Source organism: Triturus cristatus, chromosome 6, assembly GCF_964204655.1.
Source record: "Triturus cristatus chromosome 6, aTriCri1.1, whole genome shotgun sequence".
NCBI classification, from domain to species: Eukaryota; Metazoa; Chordata; class Amphibia; order Caudata; family Salamandridae; genus Triturus; species Triturus cristatus.
Window position 1 is genome coordinate 1,901,703,373 of NC_140589.1, and position 22,941 is coordinate 1,901,726,313.

General features: G+C 49.3%; 1 protein-coding gene across 2 annotated transcripts in view; it reads left to right on the forward strand.

Annotated features, from left to right (window-relative positions):
* LOC146822374 (uncharacterized) overlaps positions 1–22,941 on the forward strand; it is a 127,638-nt gene that overhangs the window by 35,466 nt on the left and 69,231 nt on the right. Inside the window, exon 2 of one of the 2 annotated variants that reach the window (XR_014963272.1) lies at positions 142–910. The gene's annotated coding sequence lies outside the window, so the exon portion shown is untranslated. Of the gene's footprint in view, positions 1–141; positions 911–7,393; positions 7,442–22,941 lie in introns of those variants that run through there. The other variant, XM_085613461.1, reaches the window with a different exon arrangement.

Genomic DNA, 22,941 nt, shown 5'->3' on the forward strand with positions numbered 1-22,941 from the left:
TTCCTGCTGGGATGAAATGGTAAGTATTACTGCTTTAAATGTTGCTAGGAAAATACTAATATATAAAGGGATTAGTGTGGGTTTAACATTAGAATCTTCATTTCCGTATAGTAATTATTCTTTATGTTTGTTTCGCTTAAGTTGGTATTCGGGCCTACTAGGCCGCGACATCCAAAATGGAGTTCGGAAGTGGCCACCGTCGTGTGAGCGCGAGGTGTACTGCGCAGACTCGGATGGCACTGAAGATCTCCAGGCGTCCTTTGACCGAGTCACAGTGTTCCTCGTCAAGGATCGGAACGTGGAGGACTGCCAAAGCCCAACTAGTGTAACTGATAGAGAAGACAAAGGACACCTGTCTCTAACAGCCGAAATATTGATACTTCGGACCCTTTCGCATGAGAACTGTCCCAAACATGGGATGACATCTTCAGTAGAGCATGAGAAACAAGGAACTTTGTGAATACGGTCTGAAATTGCAAATTTTGATGGCTTGGCCTATCAGAGCCATTTCCAATGTAGCAAATGTAGCATGTTACCCAAAATTTATTATAAAAGGGGGTTAGTAGAAGGGGTGGGTGGTTGCGTTCCAGGAGTGCGATCCGAATCCCATTGACCGATTTGCTTGCACGAGTGCTGGGTCCCCGGAGATCTTTGGGACTGCGTCGTGCTGAGCGAAAGAACTTGTTCCCGGACTGATTGGGGTTGTAGCCTGCATTCGATTGGAGGGTTACATCGGAAGAGATTTAATTTTTGCAGGGCTAATAGGTTGTGGGAGAATGGTCGCCAAAATCAGAGATTAGGTAAATATAATTGTCATACTGATTTATGCCAATGTTATTAAGATTTTGATTGATTATAATGACGATCATGCCAATGAAGGTGAATTGATTAGATAAACTAAACATTTATTAATAGAGAACGAGTTTTTGATTCTTTAAAGGGTATTAATTAAAGATTCTGAGACTTTAAATGTGATTTAGCTGGTTCTAAATCGCCATCAACCAGTCCAACTAATTGGTCCATCGACCGAGTGGTGGAGTGCCTTGATGCTAAGGTTAGGATTCTAGAAGTGCAGATGTATAATATGTAAATACTGTAAATATTTCTTTCTATAGGTAATAAGGTACCCCCCACATGTCCATCGCTTCTCTTCCTCCTGTGTCCAGATTCGGGTGAGACGTATGAGTGTTGGTGTTATGGGCCCCACCAATGGATGTGTGCGTGAATGAGTTAGTGTGATAACGGGTCTGTGACGCAGGGAGGATATGTAAATGTACCCTTTCCCGCTGGAGCAGAAGCTAAGACTTCCGACCAGTAACAAGTGGCCTGTCTGGGGTCCATGTGTCAGGTTGGTTTCCGTCCTTCCATTTCTGGAGTGTATCAGCAGTTTTACCATCTTTTTAGAGTTTCTTGCTGCTCAGATGGGTCTAATTTCTAATATTTATATGTTTCAATCGTCTTCATTGCTCGGTTTTTCTCGCAAGAAAGTGTCACTCGTAGTCATTGAAATGTCACTCATAATTGCACTGAAATTATGAAAATGTCACACACAGCAAATCTGAACCCTTGGCAGCTATGCTTTACAGTCTGTAATCACAGCGCCAATGCTTGTTTGTATCCTCTTCTCACAGCCAGGAGTATTGTACTGTCCGTGGCAGAGCTGCAGCTGTGAGAGGGTAAAATATCCGACGTCGGAAGCGCTCTCTGGGGTCTGTCTTCAGCTTTTCTTGTTTCTGTTCTTCCCATATCTTTGTTTCTCTTTTAGAAATGACCCGGGCTCACTCACGCCTGTCAATCAGAGAGTGAGGGGGCTGGGGGCGTGTTAGAAGATCTGCCTTAATGTATACATTGTATCTTTAATGACATCTAAACGCTAATCCCTGAATTGATTTTTAATAAAGACAAACTTTTTTTTAGGCCCCGCCCCTTATCCCTCCGTCCTGAAACCTGTTACCCGAAACGGGTGGGGGTGATTGGAAGGTGTGCTGAGGCTGCCCCCGTCTGACCCCTCCCCATGCCACACTCTGACGTCACTGGTAATGGCAGGGTGGGGCGACCACACATGCCCTGGATGCCAGCCAGGGAGATACTTTCATCCCGAAGTGCTGCGTGAAGTGAGTGCGCCGTGTGATCTGCTGCAGGTGAGTTGTCGGTGTGGGAGGACTGGAGCCGGGGAAGGTACAGAGTGAGAGGGGTTTTGTTCCCCCCTTCTGTCTGCGATGTAATTGTGGCGTAAGGGCCTGACCTGCCAACTCTGGAGCTGGGAGAGCAGGTTGGAGTTTCGGCGTCTGTTCAATCTCCTGTGATTCTGGGCAAATCGCTTACCCTCCCCCTAACAAAAATGAATGTACACTTGTGTAATGTAACTGGTGCTCGTGGCGGCTGGTATTAAGGGGCGGAGGGGGCGTTGCCTTACCTACGGAGAAAACTAATGGGTTTCAAAGGGGGCGATAATGAATTGTCCCAGGGCGCGGTGAGCGGAGCGGCGTTCCGGGCAGGGGGCAGGGGTGAGGACAGGGGCGGGGGCAGGGCAGGGCAGGGCAGGGCTGACAGTGCAGTGCAGGGGGGTAACACTTGCCGCTCTCCTTCTCATTTCTGGCCCGGGAGTGACTCTCCCTTTAGTGTGTTCGGCCGCAGCTCCTCTTTCCGACAGGGCTGGGTTTGTTACCGGAAGAAGGCGCCTGCAGCCGTGGTTTCAAAGGACAGGACACCGGTGCAGGTGAGCCTTTTCCCTTATCTGAACCCCAGGACTCTGCAGACCTGCTGTTAAAGGTCGGACCCTGAGTCCGGAGCCCCTCACTGCACACGAGAGCCCCTCACGGCACACAATCTACCCAGGAGCCCCTCACTGCACACGAGAGCCCCTAACTGCACACAATGTACTCAGGAGCCCCACACTGCACACAATCTACCCAGGAGCCCCTCACTGCACACGAGAGCCCCTCACTGCACACAATCTACCCAGGAGCCCCTCACTGCACACGAGAGCCCCTCACTGCACACAATCTACCCAGGAGCCCCTCACTGCACACGAGAGCCCCTCACTGCACACAATCTACCCAGGAGCCCCTCACTGCACACGAGAGCCCCTCACTGCACACGATCTACCTAGGAGCCCCTCACTGCACTCGAGCCCCTCACTGCACACGAGAGCCCCTCACTGCACATGATCTATTCAGGAGTCCCTCACTGCACACGATCTACCCAGGAGCCCCTCAGTGCACACAAGAGCCCCTCACTGGACACGATCTACCCAGGAGCCCCTCACTGCACACAATCTACCCAGGAGCCCCTCACTGCACTCAAGCCCCTCACTGCACACGAGAGCCCCTCACTGCACATGATCTATTCAGGAGCCCCTCACTGCACACGATCTACCCAGGAGCCCCTCAGTGCACATGAGAGCCCCTCACTGCACACGATCTACCCAGGAGCCCCTCACTGCACACAATCTACCCAGGAGCCCCTCACTGCACACAAGAGCCCCTCACTGCACACGATCTACCCAGGAGCCCCTCACTGCATACGATCTACCCAGGAGCCCCTCACTGCACACAAGAGCCCCTCACTGCACATGATCTGTTCAGGAGCCCCTCACTGCACACGAGAGCCCCTCACTGCACACGAGAGCCCCTCACTGTACACGATCTATTCAGGAGCCCCTCACTGCACACGAGAGCCCCTCACTTGACACGATCTATTCAGGAGCCCCTCACTGCACACGAGAGCCCCTCACTGCACATGATCTATTCAGGAGCCCCTCACTGCACACGAGATCCCCTCATTGCACACGATCTGTTCAGGAGCCCCTCACTGCACACATGATCTGCTCCAGAGTCGGAACCCCTCCCTGTGCTATGACGCGCTCTCTCACTGCACGGAGTGCACGCACTGCCTGCTTCTAAGCCGCACACTGTTCTCCTGCGGCTCTCACTGCACACATCATCATCGTTTAATCCCGAGAACCTCACTGCACACACAGTCTACTGCGGATCCTCTCACTGGACACATAATCCAGAGCCTCTCACAGAACACGTGCACTATCTGATCTGAATCCTTTCACTGCACACACAGTCTACAGAGTCCCAAGCCTCCTACTGTATCCACCTACTGCTACTCCTTCCTCCAGGTTTCCCTGCATACATGTTTTACTCCCCAAGTCCCTCACGGCACACAGCGTCTACTCCCGGTCCGCTCACTGCACATACCTACCATCTGGACTTCTAACTGCCAAAGCGCACCTCTGCCCCTCTCCCTGCCCATACAAACTGTGGCACCACCCTGCCAGTGCCACAGCCACCTCAGCATGAATTGGCATCCCTGCCTGCACACCCCGTCATAACTCCCTGCGAATGCGGTGCCTCTCCCTTCAAACGCCAGCATCAGCCAGTGGCGTGTAAAGGTAGGGAGAGGCACCGACCTGTACGGAGGGGTCAGCCCCACAGGGCCCGCACTGGTGATGGGGTCACTGGGGGTGCCCCTGTTGGCAAAGCTCCGGGACCGTTCCTGCAGCTCCTTTGACTGGTGGGGCCGTGCACTTCCTGCAGTCACATATCGGCTAGAATCAAGCTGCTTCCCGCAAAGCATTTGAGATTCAGGCAATAGTCAGGGGTGGATATGATGGCGATCTGTGATTGTGTCTAGATTAGAGTGTCCTGCGCAGGAAAGCATGACTTTTCTAGCTGTCCTGGGAAGGGTAGGAGACAATTCCTTTTTAGGTCTCGCCTGGCTATCGCGTAAGCGATCGCTCAGCGAGACTTATGTAGGGGCTTCAGAAAATGCTCCCAAAGGCTTCCCAGGCGGATCGGGTGGCGGTTACGCGCACAACCACGTGCATTCCATTTGCCACCAGCTACTTCCTGCGCGTGCGCCGCCTCACGCATTCAGAGAGATTTAGTAAGGGGCACAAGACCTTAGGAATGCGGTTTATGGCCAGTGCATGTGAGGCATTCAAGCACGAAGCTGGCATCTGGCATCGGACTTGAAAGCAGCAGACTGCTTTCGCAAGCGCGCGCTCGGCCTCACTTCCTGCATCCCCTCTTACAACAATTAACTTTTGTTATAACTCACACCCCATATGCTCGTTCCCTCCCACCCTTCCTTTGATGTCCGCTTTTCTTGTTGTTTACAAACCACGCCGCACACTGCTGCACGCCGCACACTGCTGCACGCCGCACACTGCTGCACGCCGCACACTGCTGCACGCTGCTGCGCACACTGCTGCGCACACTGCTGCACACTGCCGCACGCTGCACACTGCCGCACGCCGCACACTGCCGCACGCCACACTGCCGCACGCCACACACTGCTGCACGCCACACACTGCTGCACGCCACACACTGCTGCACGCCACACACTGCTGCACGCCACACACTGCTGCATGCCACACACTGCTGCACGCCACACACTGCTGCACGCCGCTGCATGCCACACACTGCTGCACGCCGCACACTGCTGCATGCCGCACACTGCTGCACGGCACACACTGCTGCATGCAGCACACTGCGGCACGCTGCACACTGCTGCATTACTCACTGCTGCATGCTGCATGACACTGCTGCACGCCGCACACTGCTGCACGCTGCACACCGCTGCATGCCACACAGTGCTGCATGCCTCACACTGCTGCACGCCGCACACTGCTGCACGCCGCACACTGCTGCACTCCACACACTGCTTTTATGCGAGTTTATGCTACTGACATTGTAAATGACAATGCCTTTTATTTGTTTTAAAACCAAACATAAATATAAGGCATTGTAATTTTACAATGCCAATAGCTCAAACTCTTATAAATGCGAGACCTATTGCATTGCAAATGCTTGTTTACTAAGGAACAGGTCTTCAGATTTCAGTCCCACTTGGATCAAAGCATCATCTCTGAAAGTGTGTAAGGTTTTCATTTGGATGACTCAATCTGTGACATTGTGATACATAACGGCAAGATTGGGGTGGGTGGGGGCGGAGGGGTCACACTTAGACCTATCCTGTAGAAGTCTTGCCAACATTACACAGGCAGTCCTAGAAGCATTATTAGGGAATGAAGTGCCCTTTGGAGCATGTGGAAAACTCAATAATCCTGAATCCTTACTGCACCAGAGACTTCTATCTAAACATCCTAAAGAAATAGTCTGCAGCAGCTTGACAGGAACACCCTGTAGTTGGCATTTTGTGATTTCTGATACAAAGCACACAGCGTAAGAACAATTTCACTTGTTCTGCTGCATCTCCGGAGAGGTTTGTAACATTAACTCTTTCTGAGTTTCTTAGCTTCTATAGGACTTTCTACATGTAGTGTATTCACTTGCTTTACATGTGATTACTCTCCAACTGCAAAAAAAAAACAATCCTTCCTCAATGCCTCAGGGCACAGACCATATCTCTGTAGTGCCATTTCAAGCACCGCTCCCTTGCAAGATGTAGCTGTAATATAGAATCTAGGGCTTAGGGTAGAGAAGGCCAGCACAACACAAAGGACAGACTTCTAGTCCCAGAGAGGCATTTACAGCCTGACAGCCACAAGTCATGCTGTTGTGAAGCAGCAGAGGGCCTCGACAACCTATCTACTCTAAGCAGGATTTATTTGGACACATTTACATTACTATTTTCGCTTTACTCTGTGCACTTTTAAAAAGCCCATTACAATGCACCGCATAAACACACTCTCCAGCCATACCTGCACCTTTATTTATTTACCCCTCCCGGTACATTTGAGGTAACCATTCCACAAACCTGCCTTATCTTAGTGTGCAGTGCACCAGGCTCTTGTAGGAACGTGGCTTATCAGCTTCCAAATGAGGGCACTGAGCCTCTAACCCAGACTCACCACCACTTAGCCACATTGTGTGATCCTGGCAAGTGTTTTATTTTTCTGGTCCTCTATTTCCTAATGTTGCAAGATTAGTAGTGCTCACTTAACCCCTTCAGCGCGGCGCGGATTACCGCGCTGTGCTGAAGGGTTCGTGCGCGGGCGGGGCCGTGACGTAGTGGTTCCGTCATCCGCACAGCGCGACTGTCAGATCTGTATCAAAACTTGCATAAGGCTGCACAGAAGCAGAATGATGCTAAGTACCTATGCCCCTCTCAGAACTCCCCGCCAGGGAACTGGACTCCTTTGCAGGTAAGTTCCAAGGGGGGAAAAGGGGTTGGGACAAGAAGAGACAGCTCCAAAACTCTGCCAAGTCTGCTTCGTCTTCTACGCTCTTCTTCTTCTTTTTCTGGCTAAAACATTTATGCAAATTATAAACTGAACTTTTGATAAACTTACTGTATTTAAAATCTATAGATAACTTATCTTACCAGGATGGTGTTTTGGGCTTGCTACTCTTCATACTTCTCTTGTGCGTAATTCTACACTAAGTGAAGTCTTCACTCGGTTCTTTTTCTTTTACAGGCCTTCTCTTGTTCTGATTCTGCACAGTTGAGAGGGGAGAAAATCAGGGTGAGTATGTCTCCTTTAATATTACAAATGTGGTTCTATAAGCCTCTCTCCTTTCTTTTCCACTCACAAGAAGAGAACTGGTGAAGCCTGGAATGGTTGTCTCAGGATGATGGATTCCTTGGTCTGCCTATACTGCAGAGCCTGGGAGAAAAGCTTCTCCGTAGATTCTAACTTGGCTTATTTAAGTTTCATGAGGGAAGGATCCTTAGCCTATCACCCCTTTTATAGCTTTTTCTAAGAACCTAATGAGTACTGTACAGTTTAGGAAAGCGCTAGCTCTCTCTCTTTAGTTTTAATGTTGCACACGTTAATTTGCCAAGAAGCGCGTTTTAATTGTCTTCTCTCAACCTCGTAAACAGAATAAAAGGCTGCAGTGTCAAGCTTTGCTTTAAACTGGTTCGTAAATTAATTCGCGCTAGCCAGTATTTCTTCCTGACAGCGCTAATACCAAGTTTCCAGTTACACGCTGCACGAAGCAAGTGCCAGCGTTAAAGTCAATTAGTTCCGGGTGATTTCCTTTAAGGAACTCGTCAACGGAAGCCTCCGTCTGACGAGTTCAAAGACCTTTGAATTCGCGCCCTTAATGTCGGCTTGACGAAGGGCCTTCTCACTATGCCTGCATTTCCTATATTAAGTGGGTTTAACTCAAAGGCTGCTTCAGGAATTTCTCCAGTCAAATGCAGCGTTTGAAAGAAAGAAACGCTTGCATTTCACTTCATGAAGACAGAAAAAATGAAACAATGCTAGCCAATTAAATGACTCATGAATTATTATTTCTCTCTATTTACACTAAACCATTTAATGTTGCAAGCTGCTTTTAAATTGTCAAATGAACTCGAAATATCTCTCTCAGGAATATTACTTGACTAATTATATATTCAAACTAACCTGGTTCTAGAAGTGTATGTTGACCGGCGAATTCTAACCCCGAGATTTCGCTTCTACCCTGATTATCTTCCACGACGCCATGAAAACAGGTGTTCTCCTTGTAATTTCTTCAGTGAAGTGCACTGAGGAATGTTGAAGAACATTCCTCAGGCAGTTGATACTAAAAACACTAGACTGCTAAACAGCGGTATGCTGTTGCAGTATCGGATTATTGGCAGCCATGTTGAAATTTCTGCGATGCCAGCAATTGCTCCAACTAAAGAGGTCACTTGCACTTGAATGGGTTTGTAATGAGAAAATAGTAGCCACAGTGGAGATAGAGGGAGGAAACCTCCCGTGATTCCTGACAGCGACCGACGCGTATGACGGAACCACTCCGTCACGCGCATCGAAGGGGTTAAAGGTTAACTCATTTTAATAAGAGCTACCTAAAACAAAAGTAAGTTTCTAAACAGCACAGGAGCACTGTTAGTAACCCTAACTTTAATAGTGTTTACAGGGGTTAGTTGGGACAAGAAAAGCTTTCAGAGACTTCCCTGTTATTGTTGTAAATTAGGTAAAATGTGGGATATTGAAATGGCTGCAGGCACGCCTGTTGTCAGTCACACCAGAGCTATAGCCAGGGCCACTGGAATTATGTGGCAAGAGCGGACAAAATTATGTGGCAAGGTTGAGTAAATTATGCAGCAAGAAAAAGCAAATTCATGTAACCTAATGCAGCACGTTTTGTAATTGTATTCATTATTTCATCATTTTTAGACTTGGTGACACCCTGTGGGCATTGGTTGCAACTCATTAGTATAGGTTGAACATCCAAATACAGCAATAAGCAACAGAAAGGTGACCAGTCCAGCTTTGCAAAGAGGCTTCCACTGCGCAGCAAAACGCATCGTCACATTTTTTGTAACATTTTTAACCATTTGAGCTAGAAACAAATGTTGTTTTTGTTAAAATCTGGGTATTATGAAGCAGATGATGGATTATGTGGCAGATGCGGCAAATATATAATTATGTGAAAATCGCCGCAGACGTTCAATCACATAATTCCAGTGGCCCTGGCTATTGTCTCTGTGACGGCGTGTGGTCGCATCACGTAGCAGATGTTAATGGATGGCTTTTGTCCTGACATAAAGAATCCCCATCAGTCTAGCGCCCCAGTGCTGCTTTTAATTCATGCTTGGCGCTGCACAGAAGTATATAAAGCCTCTCATAGTTTGAAGTGCAAGATTTTGGTGATATTGTATCGCAGACAGTACGGCTTAGGTTTTTAGTTTGTGGTAAATATATCACTGCAATCCTGCCCTCTAGCAAACTAGCGACCTGGGTTCAGCACGAGAGGCCCAAGGGTGGAGCCAAGAAAGGGCAGTATCAGAAGGGTGAATAAAGTTAAAGTCTGATAAAAGCAAGAAGGAGAGACCTGCCATTGCTGGGAGTGTTCTCGAGCTGAAAAGCTCCATAGTATCGCCATTGGCACCCCTCAGTCCCCCCTCCCCCAGAATACATACCCAATAACACACACACAGACTGTTAGGTTGGGTAAAATTTTGCTGCAGGTTTATTACATATTCCAATATGTAATGGGTGGGTTATCTTACGGGCGATCCAAGGGCAGGCAACTAACTGGGCCGCCTGCCCGCCTGATGAGCCGGTCAGCACTGGGGCGAACCCCGCCTTTGCTGCCATCCAGGTGATTCTCTTAAAGGATCACGTGCCGTTGGAAACTTCTACTCACGCCCCTTCAGGGGCGGAGCGTCGCATAGCAAACCCCCGGTTGTTCAGGCCCACAACCGCCCGCAGGACTAGCGGGGCGCCGACACAACTTCCAGGACCCTCCCCTGAGGCTCCTCGGATTTGGCTCAGGCACCCCCTATCGTGCCGCGCAGAGGTACCCTTGGTACCGGCCTGCTTCCAGATCGCCCTGTAACTCCGCCTGCAACGAAAAAAGAAACATTACAACGCTCTTACCCCCACCTGACCCTCACGCCGGGTAAGCGGTAGGGAGGGATGCGGCGTGCGAGGCGAACAAAGAGGTCGCCAGCAGGGTGGGGGAAGGCTAAATAGACTCCCCCTCGCCACGGAGGCCCGGAAGTGACACGCCTTCGCGTCACTTCCGGGTGAGGGAGAGAGGAGGGAGACACTGGCCGGCGTCCCCGCCCCCTGGAGGGGGGCGGGGAGGGGTGACCGGTACCCAGGCGACACTAGGGCGCCGACTGCTCTAGTGGCCCCCTGCGGGGGCCGCGGTCAGCGGCATAGTATCGCCATTGGCACCCCTCAGTCACCCCTCCCCCAGAATACATACCCAATAACACACACACAGACTGTTAGGTTGGGTAAAATTTTGCTGCAGGTTTATTACATATTCCAATATGTAATGGGTGGGTTATCTTACGGGCGATCCAAGGGCAGGCAACCAACTGGGCCGGCTGCCCGCCTGATGAGCCGGGCAGCACTGGGGCGAACCCCGCCGTTGCTGCCGTCCAGGTGATTCTCTTACAGGATCACGTGCCGTTGGTAACTTCTACTCACGCCCCTTCAGGGGTGAAGCGTCGCATAGCAAACCCCCGGTTGTTCAGGCCCACAACCGCCCGCAGGACTAGCGGGGCGCCGACACGGTTGCGTCACCAGTGGGCGGGTGGGGGGGGGGGAACAGGGAGTTGTGAGGGGGGGCTTGTACCTGCCGGGGCTTGCTTGTCCTGTCTGGCCATGGGTTGGCCCGGGCTGTCTCGCTTGGAGCATGAGTCCGCAGTATGGGAGGTCCCACACTTGCTGCAATTATGGGCGAACCGACACGCCTTGCCCCATGAACATGACCCGGCGTTGAACAGCCTGCAGGTGCCGTTGGACTGTGATCTAAAGCCTGGCTTACGGCCCCCCCCCCCCCAGCCACCCCGAAAGGGTTTCCTAGTCTGTGCCCTTCCCTCCGGCTTAGTCTCTTTGTTCTTGTCACTGTTGGAGGTGCTTGGCTTGGCTGTCGCTTCTACCGCGTGTTTACCCATATGCATGACCCATAGCCTGACCTCCAGCTGATCCCACTCTAGTTCCGGACAAATTGCCCTCTTTTTCCTAAAGTCGCAGTCATACCGGTACCAGCCCATGTCCCCACTCTTAGCGGCCTTCTCCGTGATGACACTCGCATACTGAAATAGCCCTGGCCCTTCGTCTGGGAACCTTTCCATTATTACCGCCGCCAGTATGGCGAATGCCTGGCCCCAAGTGACAATGTTCTTTTCGGGCCAATTTTGGAAGCGCACCTTCTTGTCATCCTCCTTGGCGCCCATCTTCCTGGTGTCCACCCCCTCAGCCCCATGCATGAGCAGGGTGAAAATATCAATAAACTCCCTACGCCAAATACCCTCCTTGGCCGCCAAGGGAACTTGCCACCCCAGGGAGCAGCGGCCAGATAATAGCGGTGCAGTAGTTACTAAAGGCTTAGGCACCACTGCGAGGGTTTGCACTGCTGGTGGCCCCGCCGGTGGTACCGCCTTGAGTAGGTTGAGTATGCTCGACGCCAAGTCTGACACTATGTCTGCTGCGGGGGTGGTCGCCGGTGGGGGGACCCCCACAACTGTGTGCTGTACTCCCAAGGGCGGAGGGATTGCGGGTGCCAGTCCTCCCCCCTGAGCCAAGGTGGCGCTGGACAGACTGCCCCCCTCCCCCCAAACTTGTGTGAATGCTGCTGGCACCGTGGCACAACCGTGTGGTGCGGGGGCGGCAGGCACAGCCCCCGTGGGCTGCCTGGCCAGCATTAAACCCGTTCTGACCTCAGCCATAAAGCTTCTCAAAGTGTCCGAGAGCTTACCGAGGTCTTCCGATGTTGCGAAAGCCACCGGGTTAGGGCAGCTGGATGAAGCCAGTGATGGTCCGGCGCACAAAGCCAGGGGGGCCTGAAGGGGGGTTGCGGCCCGGGGGGGGGCAGCGGCTCTGCCCCTCGCCGGCGGTTGCTCCGCTGGAAAGTCTTTGACTGTGGGGCGATGTATCCTCTTGGACCTAGAGGGGCCAGATTCGTCGCTGTGCTCCCACTCTACGGGCGTGACCTCACTGGCGATTCCAGAGTCTGCGGGGTTGTTGGTTCTCAAGAGTTCGGTGGCCCAAGCCAATCCCTTGGTCTTGGCCAAGTCGAGAAAAGCGGCAATACGTGCGTCCTCGGAGATGCCTGTATGGGTCTCCTCGACTTGGGACCTCATTGTAAACAGCGGTGGGGATCCCTGACTATCCATCTGATTCAGGGCGTGTGCCTCCCAATCTGGAAGGAGAAGAAAACACATATTTTAGCCACACGCGTGCTCCCCCTCTGGTGCTCTCGTCACGCTCCCTGGCTTCCGGGAGGAACAGACTAGGACGGAGCTTGACTGAGGTGGCGGCCGGCAGCCAGATGAGTATTGTTATTGATTTTTCTACCCCCGCCCACCCGTACTTTTCGGTGGCAGCTGCCACTGTATTTTTGCATTAAAAAATCTTTCCCTCTCAAATACCTTATGAATGAAGCTAGATGTGCTTGGAGGATGTATACAAGGAGGGAAAGCATGCATGGGTCATTCCTGGATGTAAAACAAGAAACAGAACTACTTACAAGCATCAGAAAGCACCCTATACCCGGCACTCACCTTTGGAGACACCTTTCAAATCTGCATATGGTTGATTTATCTGACAGGTCTGCAGGTCTTGGGTAGTGAGCTGCAATCTGCCCCCATCTCTGGCAAACTGTATCTTTACAAACCCAGGTCTGTTTCGGATCGAGAGATATATATCTGTATATACGTTAGTATTGCGCCACCCATGTTTTTTTGGGGGGGGGGGGGTTCCCAACACCTTTCCTGTTGCGCACTCCACCACTGTTATGGCATAGAAGCATTTCAACCCCTTAGCTGCTGAGGCTTTTGTGCCCCAGTGATTGGGTCTTATTTTATATTTGGGGAAATTTGCGCTTACCCCTTCATAGCTTTTTTTCCACATAAAGTATCCATGCCAAATATGCATCCCAAATATGCATCCTTTTTTTTCCAACATCCCCTGGATCATAAAGATACTCAGGGTTTCAACATTCCTCTCAAGTCCACTGAGAAAATAGCCAAAATAAAGATGCCTTTTGGTTTCTTGGGGAGCAGGGGAATTGGGGAAATGTATTGGATAAGAAAACACTGTTGGGTCTAAAAATGGCATCAATTAAATATTTCATATTTCAACTTCCAGGAGCAAGCAGTGTTGTATCAAAAACATTTTTACCACAGCTTTTGTATTTTTCAAAGAGCTGATCAATTTCCCTAATCTTTGTGGTTTTAAACAACTTGCATTTTGGGATGGAAACAGATTTAAAAAACATGGGTGATCTTGGAAAGCTATATATTTCTGAAAAGAAGAATTTAGATTTTTTTTTTGTATTTTTTTTTTGATATTCCAAATTAACAACCAAGATGTTTGCACATCATTCATAAGGGAGAGGTAAAAGAGACATAATTATATCACCAACAACTTAAATGGTTAAATATTCAATACTCGGTTAAACATTTCAGGTATATGTGTGTTGCCAGGTCATAGTAGTAGTAATCTGGAAGCATGCAGGTACATCTCACATAGGACATTAGTCAGTCTAGTACGGTCATCGAGTGGGCCCTTACTCAGTAGTTTCTGGCTCTATGGACCGTAGGTAGACATGGGAAGGTGACCAAATATCCCAGGGCACGCGACGAGAGGCTGGAAGTGTGCATAATCGTCAAACACTCTCTCACATCGGCTTATGCTCCCAAATCAATCCAAGACAACCGGCGTCCAAGCGCTTCCCCAGTGCAGTGCTATCTCCCGCTTACCCAGAAGTTATGCCAGGGAGACCAGTCGGCGATTAGAACATGATATATTGAGCGTGTAGCCCAGCAGTGCCACCAGGGGATTGGGCACGAGTTCAATGTCAGTCATGGCAGAGTTATGTTCGAACACTGCTACCCATTAGGCACGTACAACCGGACAAGTCGAAGTAAGGTCAGCTCCCTCCCTCTTGCCCTTCATGCAGTTATCAGGTCTAGTGTGGTTGAATGTTGTAATAGCAGCAGGCAATAGGTAGTAACGGTGCAGAAATTTAAAGTGTAAGAGATTGTGTCTCTGACATTGATGTGCTCCGCGTTTGTGTGCAACAGTATGTCCACATTTTATCAGTTATCGTCACCCCTAGTTCCGCTGCCCATATCCCTCGCACTCGCCCTGTAGTGTCAGGCCTCAATACAATACATGCTCGATATATTCTTGAGGTCATATGGTCTCCCTCAGTGTCTACCATGGTCAGTGTTCACGGAGAGAAGTCTTTAGTGGATAGGTGGGTACCAGCGATCTCAGTGTTATGAAGGCGTCTAAAAATAAAACAGTCCATGTACGACATGTCCCTCTCCCATGGGCCCTCCACCAAGGGCGCAACATGCCTATATGGGAACAGGTCCCCCCTGGTGTATTAGTTATGCCGGTGTAGTGTACATTGTACTAGTTTCTCCCGGGTGAGCGGAAGCCAAGGATTGTCCTGCAGTGGAATAGAGGGGGCCGCCCCCCAGCATACGTCGCAGGCGCCGCCATGCCCAGCACGTGGGTGATACCGTCTGTATGTCTTCAGTGTCGAGTGGTATGCCTTGGGTAAGGTCTGAGAGTGTAATATTCCCTCCAGCAGCGCCCGCTCTGGGCGCAGGTAAGGTATCAGGGCATCAGCAGCCCAATGCCACCACACATATCGCTGGTACCACTCTAAGTAGTAAAGGTGTAAATCCAGGACTCCAAGGCCTCCTTGTTCCAGGGTAAGTGTGAGTGTATCCCACCGAATACAGGGGCGAGCTCCCGCCTTGATCAGGCGTATTGGCATTCTGCAGAGTGTGTGGAAGAAGAGTTGTAACTGGGATACAGGGATGTTAGTGAAGAGGTACAAGAAAGGGCCAGGACAATCATTTTTAGGTCTCACAGACCTGCGTTGCAGCGCGCATGCAAGGCTTCTTGTAATCGAGCTGATTTCAGAAGTGGAGTGTAGGCTCCGCCCCTTCTTTTCATTGGCTGCCGTCATAGTTCATGCTAAATGCTGGCTTTCGATTGTGAGGCTTTCTAGTCCCTCCTTATTACCGCCCTGTCTCCTTTTGGCCCCACTCACCTGGACTGGATCTTTCACATGTGGGTAAGCACTATTTTTGTGTTCATTCCGCGCTTCACGGGCCACCATGTACCACGCTATAACACAGCGCTTGTTTTTTTTTTGTTGTGTAATGTTTTTTTTTTATTTATTTACTTTCTTTTCACTTTGGCCATGTTAAGCTAAAGCGCGGGTGCCGCGATTGTTGAAAAAGTGAAGAAATAGATGTTTTTCTATTTGGTTACTTTTGCTACAATTGCGGCACCCACGCTTTACTTTAACATGGTTAAAGGTAAAGCGCGGGTGCCACGATTGTAGCAAAAGTAAACAAATAGAAAAAAAATGTCAGGCCACTTTTTTTTCTATTTGTTTACTCTTGTTTACAATGCCATAGGTTGCAAAATCCCAATTGCGACACCTATAGCATTGCAAATGCTTGTTTCTTTTGCCTACGTCTCACCACAGGGCAATATGCACCTAACAAATGTACAGTGGTAGGATTTGATTTTGCTAAAAACTTTCTACTACTCCTCCTCACCCCACACCCCGCTTTGTCAAAGACTTCTGCTTTCCCCAAGCTTGACTTCCCACTCTGACTCTCTACCTGCAGTAGTGCCCGCCCCAGTTTGCCTAGTACCTCTGTGCCCCCCACAAGCATTGGCCCTCCTTACCCCTTTCCCCCATGTTATAGAAAACCACCCACCCGACCTCCACACCAAAATAATTTTTCCTAACTGGCCCTTCACTTTTCATCACAATGTTCTACCCATGGCTTGACAACTGCCTCCATTTCCCATTTCCCCTCCAAACCCCCTAGTTACCCCGCTGTCATCTTCTCACAATCGCCAGCTCAAATTTTGCAGCCTTTTGGTGGCTTAACCCCGTGCCATTCTCTGGCATCCTACAGACGGCGTTAAGCAGGCTGTAAAATATTCATAGGCCAGAAGCAGGCCTCCTATATGATCTCCAGAGCTGATGTCATCTGACATCACTCTGAATACGGAGGCTGTAGCCTTAGCTCTGTGCTGCTTCTATTGGTCCAATAAAAGATTCCCAGAATGGCGGATCTTATTTTGCCACGCTCCTTGTAAAACGCCTGACTGTGTTCATGGTGGCAGCGGCGGGGCCCAGGGGCCACGGTCTGTCCAGATGCTTCAATTGCGGTTTCATGCGTCGCTATTGATACTTGTCAGTGCTTGTCTCTACTGGATGATTTTAATATTCAAACCTTCCAGGCTTACATGCGAGACGAGATAGCTTCTACTCCCAAACATTTTTTTAATTTTTGGGGATATGTGAGGTTTTCCCTCATGTGACTGAAGAAATGAAGTCCGATCTTGCCATCGAATGATGTACCATTTTCTTTATTGAAAGTCAAGAGGTTAGGTTTGGACAATTGTCCTTGTCATTTGATGTATATTGGTCAGACTTTGCAACCAATTAAGGTCAGTCAACATCACAGCAGAATAAGATGCAGAGTACTGAACTCACCCTTGGTAACACACATTCGGACAATGGGCCACACTGCTGATGACATCAAATGGCAGGTGATCGACGTGGCCACCATACTGGAACGAGGTGGTAATATTACAGAGATTCTCCAAAGACTAGAATTCTGCTGTATAGACAGGTGGATTCTATTACCCGTGGACTCGATACCATTGAAGAATTGTGTGGTTTTGTGTCCACTCTGAGCAATTAGATACATTTACCAGATGGACAATTCCAAATCATCATGTACCTCCCCTTCTCTCTCGCTCCCTTTTTTGCCCTTTTTCATCCCTGATATGGATCCAACAATGTGGCAGAAGATTTACGATCTGATAAGTATGGCTCATACTTGGTGTTCACAACCTGCCTAAAAATAGCTGTACTCTGATATGCAATATGTAAATTATAACAACAGCAACATGATAAGCCTTCTCTGGTCACAGGCTGTGAACACAATATTGTAGCGGAAGATTCACTGTCTAAGAAGCATAGCAAATACTAACTGTATACAACCTGCTTATAGACAAACATACCCAAGTATTTGAAATATGCAAAATTGTGATTAAGCAAGCACACTGGCTGTCATCATCATATGAAAACTATATGATGATGTTTTAAACATGTATATGTTTTGTAATCTACAACTAAACATAGTGTTTCTTTTGATTTTATAAGACATATTGGCCCCACGCCTCCTCCTACTATTCTACCACAGCTGCGTCTATCCAGACGAAACTTTTATACAAATATTGTCTTATGGGTCAAGACTTGTTACTATAAACTCTACTCATTTTTCTATGCTTCCTTCATTCTGGGTTCCATATAGAATTTATCCCATTCCCACACCGCAACAGTCAGTGACACTTCACTCCACAGGGGCCTTTTGGCGCGGCTTCCTAATTAGTGAGCAGTGCGCACGCTCTGGCAATTGACTCATTGCAGCATCTTCTGCAGGGGAGAAAGACTCATTGCGCCCTCCTCTCTCACAACCGGCTGACATCTGCTGCCACCCCTGACATGGCATATCAGCTTAATCAGGCAAGCCTCTTTAGTTCAGATTTCTAAATGGCATCTACATGCCTCTCGTTCCTGGTTGTGGGGGGGGGGGTATCTTGTATATCATGGGGATTCGCCACGTTCTATATTCTTTGCACTCAGGCATCCAGCGAGGCTGACATCTACACACCAGTCGCCTGATTACATGGAGGGAGCGTTTTTAACATGGATGTAACAACGGGTTGGGAGCAATGCCCCGGGTTGTGATTTTTTTTTTTAGCTTAAAGGCACACATAGAGGTTTGCGATCTCGGACCTCCATTCCCCCTTTGAATAATTGCCTCACCACCGATGGTTTTAACAGCCACATAGCGTCCACAAGTGGACAACGGGCAGGCTAATCATAATAAATACAATTAATGGGCCTATATGGATCCCTTGATCTGTACTCTTCAACGGCTGCGCTGCTCACGGATACTGTACACTTTTAGAGCCCTTTTCACCATATACCTCTATACATCATTAGTATGACTTTTTGCAGAGACGGTGTTTGAGTTTATTATTAAGCTGCTAACGACCCCCCTACCCATGAGAGATGGTTGTGGTTGTTTCTCCTCACCTCCATCACACAGCTTATCAACCATAATTGTGGTAGAGATGGTCACTCCCTATATCGCCTTTCACATAGGTCTGAATCAGGTGACTACTGCCCGTGCAGTGCTGACCCTTCGTATCTATGACCAAGGTAGGACTTTCCCTGGTTGGGAGGTAACCAACCCCATACCACGATTGGAGGGACCTTACGCAAAGACCGAACATGACTGCTACTCCCCCCTCACCATGGGTGAGTACCTCCGATAATATATATCTGCATGCGTCATCCAATGTAATTCCTATACTCAACTGTTGCTTTTCTCTCTCTTACTAACAGTGCCCGGCTGTGCCCCACTGTGAGTACTCATTTTTCCTTTCTTTCTCACTCCAGTCTTGAGCCACTTCAATCTGCTGGTGTTTTCCACTGAGCTCATTGGCAGTCCGATGGCACGACTTAGGTATTTTTCAAATAAGCGCTAAATGAGCTATTCACCCCCCCCCCGATGCTGTTTTGTAAGTTCAAGTCATTTTCCCTGATCACTTTATTCCAGGTGTTCCATATCATAAGGTCATGATGAGACCCCCTCATTGCTCGTGGGGTCGAAACGTCAACACTCTACAAACAACCCACCTTCACAGACCCTTAGCATTGTTCTAGAGGACTGATTGATGATCTGAACATATTGTATTGTGCTTGTTTGTTGTACATAGAAACCTTCTTACCACTCATTCACACCTCTTTCCCTTTATAAGATTCTATTTCATTTGGGATACCGCACACTTATATGTGTACATTGTAGGAGAGTAGGGTCTGCTTTCTATGTTCACCCCCACTTTTTGCTTTTGCTTTACTGGTTTTCGACTTAGATGTGGCTGTGGGCCTGCTAATCAGACCCACAGCCCTGCTGTTCTCTCTCTAAATTACTACTATGTACTTTAGGTGCATAACCCATTTGGATAGGATCACCTTATTGGCCCCTGTACAGTGTACCCTAGGTACCCAGGGCATAGTTGTACCCTAGGCCTACCAGGGGCTGCAGCATGTATTATGCCACCCCTGGCCTGGCCTTCCATTTTGACACAACTGGCTGATCACTCAGCTGGGGCAAGGTCGTGTAATCACCCCTTGCTTAGGTGTAGTATTCCTATACCTAACTTACATATAGACACATGTGTACCTATCAGTCACTCCTATGGCAGGCCTTAACAATCCTGGAGGCAGAGTGCTTGGTAACATGTGAGATGGTGCTCTAGCATGAGCTGAGCCTGTCTGCAGCTTTCGGAACCATGTCCTTATAGCTGTTCTATGATATAGCCTACCATATACTCTTAAAGTGCCTTATAATCTTAAACGGTTATGGTAACTATGGTTTGGCTTTATCGAAACATGTCGTGTAAGGTGTCTAACACTGTGGAATAATACCCCCATGCCATTTCTGGACATGAGGATATTATTCCCCCCTTCTAGAGGGAAAGACATGTTAAAATCATACTTCACTGTTAGCCTCTGACCAAAGCCTCAGCATCACAAAATGGATGCTGCTGCCACGACACAAGTCTGACCTCCTGCAGCTGGGAGTGATCCCAGCCAGGGAGGCCGGGACAATAGGTTTCCTGCTTGGGGAGGTGCTAGCACCTCCCCAGACAGCCTTTAGTGTATTGGGGCAGGGTGGGCTGAAAGGAATGAGACATGCCTGGGGCACACAAGGTGTTCCTTGCATAGTCCAGTTCAAACCGGCGCTGGGGCACTCCAGCCCCAGCTCTGGCGCGAAACTGGACAAAGGGAAGTGGGTGTAACCACCCCCTCCCAGGTCCCACCCATAAGGCGTGACCTAGCAGGTATCCCAGCCCCCCAGATTAGTATAAGAGTGGGAGTTGGGCCTCAAGACTTTAGATTATCCTGAACCTGCAAACTTGAACAGAAACTCTGGACCTTCGACATTCGACGAAAGAAGAAGACTGAAGAATCTCCCTTGTGGCCAAGGAGTGGCTACCCTGTGCAAACAGGCACCATCAAGAGACTACCCTTTGCTTTGCCCACGTTCTACGAGGAACCGACTGCAGAGCCCGACCAGAGCCTTGACTTCCAGACTTCTCCGACCCTCATCCACATCTGCAGCAGAGCTGAGATCCGTGGAGGCGACGAGCGACGTGGGACCGGCGACCTGGGAAAAGTGGCTAGTAACTTAAAGCGCAGCTTCTGAGGCACCCTCGAAGTTGTGCACCGGGGATTGAGAAGCCCCCACCCCAAGCACCATCTGCACCGAAGATCAGCCCCCCACACTCCACGAGTCCTGCGTGGGGCCCTTCTGCATTTTCCTGCTTGCCGCGTCTGTCCGGTTGCTTGCCCGCTGGCTAGTGGCCTTTGTGACGACGCACCCTGAAATCTTCTGCGCTGGTTTGGCTCCTCCAGACTGGCTCCCGCTTCTCTTCAAAGAAGAAGCACCCCAGACCTTCCTGGTCTGCACCAGAAGCAAGTCCTCCGTTCTTCGTGGGTTCCGCTTGCCAAGGCTTGGTGAGTCCTAGCCCAACTTCGACGCCGCCGACAGCAAGAGCCTTCGTGGGACAGCTCGCCTCCTGGTCCTGGTCGTCCTCGACGCTTCCTGGTCCTCCTGGCTGCAGCGACAAGCTTCACCTTCACCTGCAATCATCACGACATCGCCTGGTTCCTTCCTGGTTCCACGTGGTCACTGGCTAGTGACTTTGACTCTGTCCCTTCTGCTTGCAGGTCTCCTCTCTTCTTGATCCCAGCCTTGGGATCCACCGGACACTCTTCACTGACTGCCTGTCAGCATCTTTCTTCAGGCATCCATAGGAGTCGACGACGAAAACTACGAGACTTCACCCCTATGCACCCGCAGCCTGTGGGCTAGGTAACTTGGGTACTCCGGTGCTCATCAGGATAGTGACTATCCTAGTGTCTAAGTTTCAAGTCTCGACTTCCTAGCTACTCCGGAAGTGTCCTAAATCTATCTATTTCTAAACTGTACTTTTGCTATTGACTTCTACGCATTATGCGTGAGTGTTTCCACTCTGCACACGAATCCCGTGGGCCTCCCACTTCCTAACTAACGCTAGTGTAGTGTAGCCCCAGCGATTCCCTAGGCCTAGGCCTATTCTATTTCCGTGACAGTGGTCCTTATACCACTTACTTAGTATATGGTTTGCGTGGTCCCTAGGGCCTAACTGTATTACTTACCTGTGTGACTTAATGTATGCATAAATAAGACTGTGTTGTACTTACCTCTAATCTCATAAAGAGTGCTGAGGGTTTGCCTAGAATAAATACACTTTATTTTATATATATATCTGTTGTGGTGTCCTTTCATTTGGTATTCAAGGGATTATATATGGTATCACAGCTGGCTTCACATGCCATACAGAGTTTAGCCTAAGACTGCTCTTGTCCATGCTACCACTAGGATAGCTGGTCTATAAGGTTGACTTTACAACCAATCACCATAAGGGTATTTGGACTGATATAAGGTGACACTATAACTAGTGACATCATACATCAGGCCAACTTCTCACATTGGTGGCAGCGGTGGGATCTGAGCTTGCTGTTGTAATACCATTGTAATCTTAAGATACTAAATTGAAAGATCACACAGATATTGTCTAGGTACATATAACATAGATTATAATACTTAAGTCCTACTGGACTTAGTAGTTGTAGGTTGAAGGGAGTAACACACCCTGACTACAACTACTAGAGAGGTTTAGTAGAAACAACTAGTGTAGGTAGGTGCACACACCACACCCTCACTAGATCATGTCTCTGAGAGGAGATCAAGTAGATGCTCTCTCAGGAGGGTCAGGTCTGCAGAAGACCCCCTCTAGATATGATACCTTAACATTCCAGGAGATGAGACAATTGTGTACCTCCAGAGGAATAAAACAGGGTGCAAACCCTACCCTCCTTCAGTTAAGACAACTCCTAGAGGAGTATGATACTCTTAGGGCCTCTCAGGCAGGTACCCTAGGTACAGAGGAGGGTCTACCCACCACAGAGGAGTCAGATGGGGCTTCAGATGGAGAGGTAGACAGCCAGGGCCAAGTAGGAAGACTTAGCCAGGCTAACCTAAGTTTGCATGGGAGTTTGCATGGGGTCCCCCCATACAGACCCCCAAGTAGGCTTAACCAGAGAAGCAGGAGAGACAGATCCCCTTCAAGGGAATCCATCCACTCCCATGTCTCTAGCATCTCTAATGCTTCCTCTCACAGGGGAATGACTTCCCCTGAGAGAAAGGAGCATGAAGCCAGAATGAGGGAAGCTAATCTGAGGATTCAGAGGGAAGAACTTGCCCTTGCCAAAGAGAAGCTTGCTCTGGCTAGAGAGCAAAAGTTAGGTGGGTCAGAACCCACTGGTGGCAGAAACATTCCTAGAGATAGAGACAGGCACTATGACAATAGAAACCTGAGCAAGATTGTCCCTCCCT